Source organism: Notamacropus eugenii, chromosome 2, assembly GCF_028372415.1.
Source record: "Notamacropus eugenii isolate mMacEug1 chromosome 2, mMacEug1.pri_v2, whole genome shotgun sequence".
Classification (NCBI taxonomy): domain Eukaryota; kingdom Metazoa; phylum Chordata; class Mammalia; order Diprotodontia; family Macropodidae; genus Notamacropus; species Notamacropus eugenii.
Genome location: NC_092873.1, coordinates 302,058,633 through 302,071,785, shown reverse-complemented (window position 1 = coordinate 302,071,785; position 13,153 = coordinate 302,058,633).

Below are 13,153 nucleotides of genomic sequence, written 5' to 3'. Positions count from 1 at the left end.
TAGAGGAAACACAAAAAGAACTTAGGTTAATAAAAACTACTAAAATCTGTGCATAAAAATGTTTTCAGGTAGTCTGTGAGCAGTTCACTTACAGAAAGGAACAGAACATGAATTTTGGCATAAATATGAGAACTTCAATCAACTTACAAAATATGTAACTCCCGAAAGCTTAAATCCGTTTATAAAATATGTAACTTCTGCTTCCTTTCCTGAATATGTAACTCCCTTTTCTGTTCACTAGTCATCTCTTTAATGATCTATTCTATAATTTCCCAATTTATAGGAGTCAAGTTCTGCCTATAGATGGCAGAATCTATCCTCTTTTTTTTTTTTAATCAGTACATTTACCCTTCCTAAGTCTTTCAGTTTCTCTTCCATTTTTCAAATATTGGTTCCAATATCATACAGTGGCTCAGGAATCATATAGACCACTTCCTTCAATATCCTGTGATGTAATTCACCTAAGCCAAAGACTAGAAACAGACTTTAAGAGGAGGTTTTGGTACCAAATGTTCTTACTCTACCACTTTATTAAATTCCCCCTTTCTAAAAGCTAATTGAATCTGACTGATTAAATATGTTATCTAACAACCATGTTTACACTCTGATGGGGTTGCACACTAGTTACATACATGGAAACATACTGGTGGGAGCTCATATGCTCTATAGTATTAGTGCAACCTTAACCCTTGGGGTTACTTCTATAACCCAGAGGGGAGACAGGGTAGGTCTATTCTGGACACCTGACTCATCTTCTCAGGGTACGTGCTGCACTTTAAGGATCACTTCCACTGTAATACTCTTGATCCCTTTAGTCCAATGACTAAATAATCCAGAGACTATTCTCTCCCACATAAAATTACAATTTATTTATTTATCTGTTTACAATAAAATGTAAACTCTGAAGATAAGAACTGTTTTGTTTTATTTTTGTATCACCAATACCTAACACAGAACCTAGCACATAATTATGTATCAGCAACAATCAAGTTGCTCTCTGGAGGAAAGAGAGACGACCAGGTTCTACTGTTCCTTTTTTAACCAATTGGTAGCAAAAACTTTAAAAGAGGATGGTTTTGTGATGTCAGTAGTCCTATCAGACAATATCAAAGAGTTAATACACAAAACTGATGTTCCTAAGAGGTTTATTGAGAGCTAAAGCATGTCTGTCTGGGACCAATGATGATGCAGAAAGGGTCCTAGTACACAACTGCTTCCAATGAGTCTCCCAGGCCTGTGACAAATTTTTAGATGTGCACATCAATAGTGACCTCCAGTGTCAGTCAAGGGCAATCAATGAGTTTAATGGTCCAGGTTCTCTGAGGCCATCTCCAGTCATCCTGATCTATATCTTGCCAGTGGACACAGATGGCTGCAGAGGGGAGAGTAAAGCTGGTGACTCTGCATAGACCTCCGTCACTTAAATCTAATTCATTTGTAAGTCATGACATTTCCTTCCTGATGGCATGATCCTCTTTGAGAACAAAGAACAAACAGTAACCTTTTAAAACTTAGCAAACCTGATTTCTGAAGTAGTAATCTATTTCCTTGCTTTTTAAAAATCTCACTATGGACTTTAGAGCATTTTAATTGGTGAGTATATAAGGTGTTATCTGTTGTCTCTATGCTTCACAATCTTGGTGCATTCCAGATAGTCAAAGGTTAAGGAAGGGTAAAAATAATATTTTTTAAAGGAAAGGGTATTCACTTATTAATAAGCCCATAACTCTTGGTAATGGGATCTTGTTAGGAGGTCTCTGACTGGTCAGGAATTCAAGGAGTAAGCAGATAGCCAAAAAGACAGAGGTGTCATTAAGTGTGTCCATGACCCAAGTACACAACTTAATTCTTATCTCTCCCAAGCTGACCTTCAAACTTTAAAGCATGTATTATAATGCATTAAAGTTATTAGCATTCACTAAGGGTTTTGTTCAGTATTTCAGGGACTTGCATTTATGAGATGGGCCCAAACAGACACTTGACACAGATCCAAAGAGGGAACCCATAGAAAACTTGTTTCCCTTTATATGTTGTCCTCCCTCACTAGAATGTAAGCTCCAGCCAGACTGAGATTGTCTGTCTTTTTTCTTGTACATATTTCCAGCACTTCACATGGTGCCTGGCATACTTAATAAATGCTTGCGTACTTGCAAGTTTTGAATTTGTTGTTAAATCATTGTTGAGAGGAAAATATAGACATCTCCACTTGCACAGGAAGATTCTCTGTCTTACTTCTCTTACTGTTATGTGGAGTAGTGCAAAAGGGAAAGGCAATGAGGAGAGGAACGCTTCAAAAAGCAGAATGGGCACAAATGGAAAAGGAGGTTCAAAATCTCACTGAAGAAAATAGTTCTTTAAAAATTAAAATGGAGCAGATGAAAGCTAATGACTTTATAAGAAACCGAGAAATTACAAAGCAAAACCAAAAGAATGAAAAAATAGAAGACAATATGAAATATCTCACTGGAAAAACAACTGACCTGGAAAATAGATCCAGAAGAGATAATTTAAAAATTATTGTTCTACCAGATAACTACGATCAAAAAAGGAGCCTAGACATCATCTTTCATGAAATTATCAAGGAAAATTCCCCTGATATTCTAGAACCAGAGGGTAAAATACAAATGGAAAGAATTCTGAAAATAAAAACTCCTGGGAACATTGTAGCCAAATTCCAGAGTTCCCAGGTAAAGGAGGAAATATTACAAGCATCCAGAAAGAAACAATTCAAGTATTGCGGAAATACAATCAGGAAAACACAGAATTTAGCAGCTTCTACACTAAGGGATTGAAGGCTTGGAATATGATATTCCAGAGGTCAAAGGAGATAGGATTAAAACTAAGAATCACCTACCCAGCAAAACTGAGTATAATACTTCTGGGGAAAAATGGAATTTCAGTGAAATAGAGGACTTCTAAGCATTCTTTTTGAAAAGACCAGAGCTGAATATAAAATTTGACTTTCAAATATAAGAATCAAGAGAAACATGAAAAGGCAAACAAGAAAGAGAAGCCTTAAGGAACTCATTAAAGTTGAACTGTTTACATTCCTACATGGAAAGATGTTATTTGTAACTCATGAGACCTTTTTCAGTGTTAGGGTAGTTAGAGGGAATATATATATATGTAGGTGGGTATGGGTATGTATGTATGTGTATATTATATATGTGTAGGTATGTATATATATGTGTGTATGTGTATATATATGTATATACATACATAGACAGAGGGCACAGGGTGAGCTGAATATGAAGGGAGAATACCTAAAAAAATAAAATTTGCTGTTGAATGGGATGTACTAGGAGTAAGAGAAAGGGAGAGATAGAATATAGCAAATCATCTCACATAAAAGGGAAGAAAGAGCTTTTACAATGGAGGGGAAGAAGGGGGAGATGAAAGGAAATAATTGAGCCTCATGGGATTTGGTTTAAGGAGGGAATAACACACACTCAGTTGGATATGGAAATGTATTTTATCCTGCAGGAAGGCAAGGGGGAAGGGGGTAGGAGAGGGAAGATAATACAAGGGACAGCAAATTGGGGAAAAGGATAATCAGAAGCAAACACTATTGTGGGAAGACAGGTCAAGGGAGTGAATGGAATAAATGAAGGACAGGACAGGACAGACCTCTTCTTCCATAGAACACTTCTTCAACAACAGATAAGAACAGTTAAGCAAAACAAATTAATACGTTGGCTGTTCCTGAAATTGTGTGGCTCTTCTCACCTATGTTCATTATCTTTCTTCCTAGTGTTAAGAAGCAGGGTTGTTTTCCTTTACTTTTGTTGAGGTTATCATGCAAATTGTTCTCCTATCTTTTACTTCTCTCTGCCCCAGTTCATATGAATCTTCCGAGTTTCTCTAATTTTTCCATGTTCATTATTTCTCACAGCATAATATTTCATTAAATTAACATACCACAGTTTGTTAAATAAGTTCCTAATTGATGAACCCTTCCACTTCCCTTCCATCTTTGCTACAACAGAAAGTGTTGCTATAAATATTTTTGTATTTGTGGTACTTTTTCCTGTCTTTGATTTTCATGGAGTACATATCTGGTAGTAGTATTACTGGCTTCAAAAAGTATTTATAACTTAAAGACTTTTTTTTAGTGTAAATTTAGTGTAAATTCAGATTATTTTCTGGAATGATTAGATCAATGTACAGCTCCAATAGCTTATCAAAATGCCTATCTTTCCAAAGCCAATCCAGTATTTATAATTTTCATCTCTTGTCATCTTTGCTAAAATAATAAATGTGAGGTAAAACCTCAAAGTTGTTTTAATTTATTTTTCTCTTATTACTAGTAATTTGGAACATCTTTTCACATGGTAATTAATAGTTCATATTTCTTCTTTTGAAAACTCTTTTTTAATATCCTGTGACCACTTATCTTTAGGGGAATAGCTCTAGTTCTTATGTATTTGTTTTAACACTGCATATCTCAGATACCAGACCTCTATCAGAGAAGAAGCAACTAGGGGCACACCTCCAACTCACAGGACAAGTCTACCATGTTTGGCTACCCACATCCAAGATATCCTATGGATTTGCATCCTTTCAAAACCAGAATCATAATTCCTGAAAATGTGTTTACTTCTAGTAGTCAATTAGATGACATGATTAATTCAAAGCAAAAGACTAGGGCACACATTCCTACAAATCCATTCATCATCAGTGGAAAGAGTAGACATAGGGCATTTCTGTATCTACCTCCATTGGAAATGCATTCTCTACATAGGCAGAGATTTTTCCTCTTTCTCCAGCTTCTGAACAACTGAAATTCTTGGTTCAAGAGAAGCAATCATGGCATAATTGATAATGTACTAGAATTGGAATTAAAAAAAAAAAGAGGTGGGCTCAAGCCCCACTTTCTGTATATGCTGATTGTGTGATCCTAGGCAATTCATTTAACCTGGCTCATACCAGATCATTCTCTGTAAGACTAGAAAAGTTGTAATGGGGCAGCTGGATGACACAGTAGATAGGGCACTGGCCCTAGAGTCAGGAGAACATGAGTTCAAATCCATCCTCAGATACTTATTAGCTGTGTGATCCTGGGCAAGTCACTTAACCCTGATTGCCTAAAAGGGGGAAAGAGAGAGAGAGAGAGAGAGAGAGAGAGAGGAGAGAGAGAGAGAGAGAGAGAGAGAGAGAGAGAGAGAGAGAGAATAAGCTGTACAAGATTACAAGTCTGTAAGACCATCAGTGGAAGGAGTTCCTTACATAGATGAAATCACAGATTTAGTTTATTTTAAAAAACCAAAAAGAGTAGACTCAGCAATATTCTTTTGGTTCAAAAGTCAGAGGCTGTTCCCCTCTAGGAAAGCAAACTCTCCTGTCAGAAACCAGCATATCCTCACCTCCTAGGGGAAAGGAGAGGAGAGGAGAACTGGAACTCTCTTGACTCATTTTTTCCTTTATGGAATCACTTGTCTATCCCTGTCCATAAAGTCTTGGCTGGAAGGAATTTACCTGCAATACATTTTTACCTAGATCAGGGTCCTTCTAGTTAATAAATGCCCTTGGTTTTTATCTTTTTTGGGGGGAGGGGAATAGGATATTAAACTTAGTCTTTGGACAGATGTCTCTATAGATGACCTCACTCTGGCCCTTTGTAAGCATTCCATATTTTTCCTGATTTTGATCTCTGAAGGTCACATTTTAAGTTACATAAGGGTTCATTGCTTAATAACCAAGCAAATAGCTCTGAGGTTCAGGATTCCCCAGTTCTCTAGTTACAAACTTCTTCCAATCTCCCTTGTAGAAGCTGTGTTTGTACTTCATTCTTGAAGAGGACCATGATATCAAGATGATGACATGACTTGCAGTTGACTTTAATTTGAGTGAGGGAGGGCTGTGTAAGATCACCAACCTCACTTTCTTCTCCTGAGACATCTGGGTCCAGTGGCCTGATATTCATCAGGATGGCTGGAGATGGCCCAGGATGCAATGTGAGACCCTGGCCCTTTCAAACTAAGATCTTATAGCATTCTCACTTTGAGTGAGAATCAAGGGAAAGACACAGGAATAAATCAAAGACCTGGGCAAGGTTATTGTCTTCCTTTATTATTCATCATCTTGGCCTTTTACATGTAGAGATGGAGCCAATAAAAACCTAAAGGAACTTTGGACTTGTACATATATCAATATTGCCACAAAGATTTTCTTTTAACCAACTAACTCTTACTCTTTCAGTGGCAAAGAATTTTTTTAAACTGGTTAACTCTTTCTTCTTCCATAGTGGATAGAATGCTACACTCACTAAGACCTGAGTTGGCATTTCCCATTCCAAGTCCAGAATTCTGTCCTATATCACACTGCCTTCACATCCCATGTACTCTAGCTGTGTGACTCTAGGTAAGTCCCATAATTTCTCCCAGCTTCAATTTCCTCATCTATAAAATGAAGAAAATAATGGTACCTACTTCACAAGATGGTGTGAGGATCAAATGAAATGATATCGTAAAGTCTTTTGCAAACCTGAAAACTTGATATAAATGTTAACTGTCCATTCTAGCTGCATTGATTTCATTTGTGTAGAGGCTTTTCAATTTTATTATGTGCTCTTACCATAACACCATAGCAGCAATGCAACAAATCTGACTAACTGTATAAATTTGTTTGATATAGCATTTTAAGGTAGAATTTGGAAATTGAAACAGAAAAAATATTACAAAATTGTTTTATCATGCAATTGGAGAAAGGAGAAAAAAATAATATATATATATACGGGAAAATACATATAAAAATTGATCAACTGAAAAGATTCCATTTGGTGTCCTGGTGTAGAATCAGTGAAGGCTTTTCTAAATCAGTCCCCACCTTGTAGAACTTTCTTTCTCTCTATTTCACCTGTCAGCTATTTACTTTTTCCCTCCTCAAAGGAGTCCTAGCATATTTCCACAATTGCATACTTACATTTCCTGCTTCTTCCTCAATTTTCCCTTTTAAATTCAAAAAGACTTGTACTGAAGTCCTGCTCTAATGGCTTATTGTCATATAGAGGTGTACCTGGGTTTTCAAAGGTTGGGTCAAAAGAATGGCTTATTCCAGCAAGCTGGAAAGACTGAGTACGAATGGCATGATGCTTTGTGTGCCTGTTATCCAAGGTCCGGCCTTCCTAAATTCAGAGGCTTAGCATCAGTTTGACCTCAGGGTGATGAAATTTTCAGTCGTGACAGTTCATCTGAAGAGCATCTGCTGATGTATAATAGGAAATGCTCACCCTGACAAAATTGCATGTCCTTAAAGTGCTGGCAGCAGGCCGGAGGAACTTTCCTCTCCTCAATTCATTCTAATCCAGGAATTCATCATTCATCATTGGCAGAGACGTCAAGTAGAACAGAGACTGAACTTGTTCTGCTTATCTCCAAAAGGAAGTACCAAGGAACTATGGGTTGCCAAGAAACAAATTGAAGCTTAATGTAAGGAAAGATTCTCCAACAATTAGAATTACCCCAAAGTGGAATGAGTCACCCCCAGAGGAAGAGTGTATAGCAGGAGATTCCTTTTCACTGAAAATCTTTAAGCAAAAGTACTTAAAGTGCTTATAAATGGATGATCTCTTGATGAAGAGGGGATTCTTATTGAGGTACGGGTCAGATTAGATTACTTCTGATGTTCCTTCCCTGCTATGACCTTATGTGATCTTTTGAGAACACCTAGGTTTTACTATTTCTGTTCTTTCTTTTCTGCCCCATTTACGTTCCCTATAATTCCACTGATTGCAAGCTGGGTTATAAATCATAAACTCAAAACATTTTTCAATGATACATAAATGTTTCCAGTTCTTACCAAACCAGCTGAGATTTCAAGATCAGTAGAAGCTCTGGGATAGATGCCAGGTAAAGCAGTAGGGCTAGCGAGGTTCAGGCAAAAGGAAGCTGAGTATTTTTCTAAACCCAGATATTGAGTTGTATTATACATACATATATATGTATATATGTATGCATTTGTATATGTATGTCTCAGAACTTGTTGTTTGTCCTTCATTCTTGAAGAGGACCATGATATCAGGAAGGTGATATCATGACTTACAAGTGAATTGTATTTGAGTGAAGCAGGGCTGTGCAAAGTCACAAGCCTCACTTTCTCCTCCAGAGTCATGTGGGTCCAGTGACAAGATATAGAACAGGAAAACTGGAGATGGCTCTGCTATCAGAGCTTAAAGACTTCAGAGAAGACCCTGTCCAGGTATAGGGAAGGGCAGAGAGATAGGAGAGATTACAAAAGATAAAAAAAAAATCTGTTTTTCATTTGATCTCCATTTGAGATCTATATGGTTCTTTGCAGAATGAAGCCTGATCCCTTAGTGCTTGCCTCTTGATGCCAAATACTAATCAATGGCAATTAAAAGTTTCATGGGGCACTATTAAAACTTTCAAAGTCAATGAGTAGGAGTCGCTGTGGCAAATAAGTGGCAATGGGGATTGTTAAGGCATCACTATTTGTAAGATGCCTCCCTAGCAGCAGTGTGCAAATTAAAAGATTTCTCCAGTGACAGTAAGTCACTAGGAAACTCATTTAATCACATCCCTACATAATTAGAAGCTCTGAGTCTTCATTAAGGACCAAAAATAAGCTCTTGTACCATGTGCAGGTAAATGACAGTAGGGACAAGAAAAGTTGTTTGCCAGTTCTGACTCTCAGAGAATGTGTCATTTTTTTATTGGGTGCAAAAAAAAAATCCCTGGAATAATTTTGTGATTATGCTCTAGTTATTGGCCACAGGAGAGCCCAGGAAGCCCAGAACTCTCATAAAGCATCTTGTTATTTCAGTCTCTTCAATAATAGCTTTATGGTGAAAACCAACATAATGATGCTTGGTACAATTTAATCCTTTTGCCTGGGGACCCAGAGTGGCTTTGTAGACATTAGGTTAATGTCCCTTTGTTGAAGTTCTACTTCAATGCCTACTCATAGTGAAGGTGACTCTGGGGCTCATCAAGTAGAACTCAAGCTTTGGAAGTTCATACTAAGCTAGAAAGGTTGTGAGTATGGTCATGGAGACCTAGTAGGTGTTTTGCATTCAGAGGACAGCCTAGGTAATTTAATTCAATTCAAAACATGTTTATTAAGCACCTACTATGTGTAAGGAATTGATCTAGGATGGAACCGCTAGGTGATGCAGTTGATAGAGCCCTGGGCTTGGATTCAGGAAGAATCATCTTCAGAAGTTCACATCTGGCCTCAGACCCTTACTGACTGAGTGACCCTGGGCAAGTCACTTTACTCTGTTTGCCTCAGTTTCTTCATCTGTAAAATGAGCAAGAGAAGGAAATGGTAAACCACTCTAGTGTCTCTACCAAGAAAACCCCAAAAGCAGTCACAAGGAGTTGGACTGGACTGAAACAAAAACAAAAATGGAAAATGTAAAAATTGGAACAAGCAGATTTTACGCTCGGGGAGCTTACATACTACTCAGGATGTGTCACCTGTACACAAATAAATATATAATGTATACCAATAATAGAAAGCAATTTCAAAAGGGAATCAGAGAGATCAAGAAAGGTCTTTTGATAACTATAGTGCCTGAGCTGTGCTTTGAGGAAAACTCAGAATTCCATGAAATAGAGGGAAAGAGGAAGTACATTCTAGACATGGAGTGAGACAGGAAGTGGAATGTCATATGTGGGAAACAGTGGGTCAGTTTGGCTGGAACCAAATGGACACAAAGAGAAATGAAATTACTACAAAGAAAGAAAGGAAGTGAAAAAAACAAAAAAAAATGAAATGAAAAGACTGATAGGTAAAAGGAAGATTGTGGAGGGCTTTCAATTCTAAACCAAAGAATATATATTTTATCTTAGAGGAAATAGGTAGCTACTGTAAAATTTTTATCTTTTTTTCCAGTGGAGGCAGGGTGGTGATTAAATTCAGAGAAATTATTCACCAAGTAATGAAATTTTTTGACAATAGCAATTCATGAAACTCTTCACCAAGACAAGATATCATCTACATCACTGGGGGTAGTGACCATATGGAGACAGATAGTTTTAAGAAGGACTAAGAAAGATTTCTTGCTGAAGGTGGGATTTTATTGGAGACTTAAAGGAAGCCAAGGAAGATGGGAGGTAGAGATGAAGTGGGAGAAAATTCCAGGCATGAGGGCCAGCCCTAAAAATGTTCAGAATCCAAAGATGTTTGAGAAACAGAAAGGAAGCCAGTGTCACTGAATCAGAGTGTGTGACTGGGTGCAAGGTATAAAAAGATCAGAAAGGGAGGAAGGGACAAAGTTATAAAGTGGAGGTAATATTGTACATGACAATCAAATTGGATTATGCAAATAAATTATTTCATGTAGTGGATGGACTCTTCCAAACAATTTGATGACCATAGAGGGTGGTAAGCCTTTTATCCAGCAGGTGTTCTGTTGCAACTAGGTGGTGCAGTGGATAAGCAATGCAGTGCAGGAGTCAGGAGGACTTGAATTCAAATCTCACCTCAGACACGACACTCACTAGCTGTGTGACCTTGGGCAAGTCACTTAATCCAAATTGCCTAATCCTGGGTCATCTGCAGTCATCCTGATGAATATCTGGTCACTGGATTCAGATAGCTCTGGAGGAGAAGTGAGGCTGGTGACCCTTCCAGCCCTCCCTCACTCAAAACAAAATCAAGTGCAAGTCATGTCATTATTTCTCTGATGGCATGGTCTTCTTCAGCAATGAAGGACGAACACACACAGAAGGTGCTTAATAAATGCTAGTTGACTTGACTTGACTTTGCTCTCAGCCATTTCTATAAGTTATTAGGAAAGAGTGACCTGTGAGTCCAGAGGACTGAAAATGAGTAAACTACTTCCTGCCAAAGAAATAATATGCTTAAAATGCATAAGGAGACATACATTTTTAGACATAGCCATGGTGGACTTTTGTTGTCTTATGCACTTTTGTTATGAAAGTTTATTTTTAGGGTTTAAATTGGGGGAGGAGTGGGGAGGAGAGATAATAAATACATGTTTTAAAAATTTAATAAAGAAAAATAGGGTTTGATAGGATAGGAATTGCCTATCATCCCCAAAGGGTGTTTTCCTTCTGCAGTGAGATTCTAAACCACAGGATGACTATATAAATTGACTAAGAGAGAAGACTGTGTAGGAACCTGTGGAAAGGTGGGGTCCATCAGAGAAGGAGAATAATTATATTGATGGATTGTCAATTTTTATGAACCTTTTATGTGTTTTTTACATTTCTTTATGGTTTCCTGTTCATCCTTCTCATCTGTATTTTCAACAAAATGAAGTAAAGATGTCCTATACTCAATATGCACTGTTTACTTTAAGTGCTTGTCTGTAATCTAGGGGACTCACTACTTGTGCTTGTGAAAACTAGATATGCATTATACTGAGATGTTACCAAGAGTTGGTTGGTTGTTGTCCTTCGTTTTCAGAGGACCAAAATGACATCACCATGATAAAGTGAAGTTTCAGTATGTCCAACTGCAGCTGATCAGACCAAAACGAGCTCAGAATGCTCTACCACAGGTTGGGCACAGATAGTTCATTTGAATATTTGGGTTGGATACTCCAAATTTGCACATTCTGCATTTACTTTGTGCTGCCTCAATTCTGCTTTGCTCATAGAGCAAATGATGTGGGCACGCCATACTGAGTGGTCCTGTGCCAATGTCTCCCATGTTGCACAGTAAAATCCAAAGTTCTTGAGAGAGACCTTGAGAGTGTCCTTGTATTGCTTCTTCTGACCACCATGTGATTGCCTGCCCCATGTGAGTTCTTAAAATTGTTGTTTTGGCCAACGTACATTTTGCATTCGAACAACATGGCCAGACCATCAAAGTTGCACTTTCTGAAGCATAGTTTGAATGCTTGACAGTTCAGCTCGATCAAGGACTTCAGTGTCTGGTACCTTATCCTGCCAGGTGATCCTCAGAATCTTCCTAAGACAGTTCAAATGGAAGCTATTAAGTTTCCTGGCATGGTGCAGGCATACAACAATGAGGTCAGCACAGTGATTCTGTATACCTTCAGTTTGGCAGCCAGTCTAATACATCTTCTTTCCAAAACTTTTCTTTGGAGCCTCCCAAACACTGAGCTAGCTCTGGCAATGGGTGCATCAACCTTATTGTCAATGTGTACGTCCCTGGAAAGTACACTGCCAAGGTAAGTGAACTTATCCACAGCATTCAAAACTTCTCCATTTGTTGTAACTGATGGTTCCACAAATGGATTACCAAGAATAAATCCTAGGTGATAGTATACATAATGAACCAAAGAGTAGTGAATTAAATCTAAATTGTAATTCAATTCAACTAGCGTTTAGAAAGCAACTATAATGTTCAAGGTACTGTGTTCAGGGACTCAAAAGCAAAAATGAAACAGTGCCTGTCCTTTATATTTTGCTGACTCTTTTGACCATATGGTCACAGTGGTAATATCCTATGTATAAAGTGTTCTCTCTTTCTCTCTGTTTCTCTCTATCTCTCTCTGTCTCCCTCATATCTATCTGTCTACCTATGTCTATGTGCATATATATATATGAATAATTAATATAATAATTATTATTATTGTGGCAGAGTACATGAAGGCTTTCTTATTTATACCCAATTCAGGATTGACATGAGGCAGTCATGTCTTATGTTCCAGGGAGAGTGTAATCCCCTAGTTAGGGACCCCTCTCATCTGTGCCTGTTTATGGATAGTGAGCTGATACCAGAAAACTGGTATGAGATGGAAGACTGCTAGGAATTCATGGCAGCTGGTGCCAAAACTGCTCCCAACCTCTGCTAATTAGGTCCTTGTCTCAGACCGTGACTAAGACTCCCCATCTCTCCTCTCAAGAGATGACACCTGGAGAAGAATCTCTCTGTCTGTCTCTGTCTCTGTCTCTGTCTGTCTCTGTCTCTCTCTCTGTCTCTCTCTCTCTCTGCCTCTCTCTCTGTCTCTGTCTCTGTTTCCATCTCTCTCTCCCTCTCTTCCAGCAATAAAAAAAGATTCTTGCTTTTAACATCATCTTCAAGTCATTATGGTCATTGAAATGGACATTTGAGGCCTCTCAGAGATAGAAGCATCAGTGAAATAACTCATGACAGCTGGCGTTAGTGGCAGAGGTCCTCCCAGCTTCAGAATAGCTACTTTCCAGGGTCAAACCATGTGGTTCTTACTGTTGTACAGCCACTGATGGATCCTGGG